Source organism: Anabrus simplex, chromosome 7, assembly GCF_040414725.1.
Source record: "Anabrus simplex isolate iqAnaSimp1 chromosome 7, ASM4041472v1, whole genome shotgun sequence".
NCBI classification, from domain to species: domain Eukaryota; kingdom Metazoa; phylum Arthropoda; class Insecta; order Orthoptera; family Tettigoniidae; genus Anabrus; species Anabrus simplex.
Genome location: NC_090271.1, coordinates 45,134,778 through 45,136,413, shown reverse-complemented (window position 1 = coordinate 45,136,413; position 1,636 = coordinate 45,134,778).

The following is a 1,636-nucleotide window of genomic DNA, read 5'->3' as shown; positions in this document are numbered from 1 at the left end:
ATGTGCGTGTGAATGAATGGAACTTCGGAACACAGTTGTAAGGAGACAAGCTTGAAGCCGTGACCAGGCTGTGACCAATAATAGGTGAGCAACGTTGGACGTTGTTTTTAACTTTTTATTTTTCACAGTTACTTTATTGAAGCAGTGACATATGTAGCAGTTACAGAAAAATAACCGTTTGTCACACCTTTATTCGAGATACTGAAAATTCGAGTAATGGACGTTCGAGATATCGAGGAACGACTTTATTTTTGCACTGCATGTTGCATACCAGCATTATTTTGCATTTTAAACATTATGTTCCTTCATTAAATAGTATATGTAATTAAAATTATGGATAAATTTGGATCGCATTTTTACGTCCTTTTTGCCAGTGTTAGGTTATTTTTGGGATATATTCAGTTTCATAATAAGAATTTTTAAAACCAATTTATACTTTTTCAACATCCTAGCTTTATTAATAATTAATTGGCTGGTAACTGTTATGTTTGAGGCGTGCTTCCATCTCTCGTCATGATCCTCAGACCGGCTCCTGCTCTACTAACGGAATAAGACCCCACCCTCGACATTCTTCGCCGACATTACAAGCAATGAAAATGGGTCATTAATAACTTTTGCTTGCATGTATGTGGTGTTCTCTCCGTTACGTGACAGTGCAATGATTAACATCATTAAGAGAGCCGCTAAATTTACAATATCTCAGTCGATCACGAAGGCGAAATTGAATTTCGTTATTGTTACTGATCGTTGATATACACCCTTGTGATGATATGTTTCTTGAAAGATGTTTGCTATGAAGTTGGTGGATGCAGAGAGGATCTTGGCACATAAGTGGCCACGGCTGGTCCGTGGTCCAACAGCTCTGCACTCTGACCGGCTAACCGAGCAGAGGAGGGGTGGCCACGAATCTACCGTGGCTCTACGCCTCTGCATAGGGAGACAGATAGGGGCTGGTCCCACCGTCGGCTGTCCTGAGAATGGTTTTCCGTGGTTTTCCATCCTCCTCCACTAAGGCGAATGCCGGGACAGTTTCTTATATAGGCCAGGGCCACCATCCCCCTCACCCTCTCCGTGCATCTCCTTCACCGTAACAAATCTCCCGGCCTGAGAGACGGCGCCACCGTCTAAGAGGCCCGCCTCCCCCTTCAGGGGGGAGGGATGAAAACATTTTTGTAGTATTAGTTGCTATAAGCGTACTGTTCGTATTCCTAAACACAAAATAATTTCATCAAAAATGAAATTCCCAAAAGAGGACAGTATTCTAAGACCTCCGGGGTAAATGGATGTAATCAACAAATATGTAATTTTTCAGGAGAGGTAAAAATTATTTTTGGGATTTATTTCATGGTATACACTACTTGAATCAATAGCATGTGCAAGTGTATGAATGAGTTCATTATTAAAAAACAGTTTATTGTTATACCTTAAGGTTTAAAAAATGTATTAATTGGAAATTATGAAATGAAAAATAATCAGCAAGTATGTTTTACGTTCGTATATAACAGAAGAAAAATCCAGTGCATGAAATTGGAACACAAATGATAGCAAATAGTATTAGTGTAATCTTAAAAACAACAACAATAACAATTCAAATTTCAAGGATATATTTCAAAATGAAGACTCCACTTCAAAAACT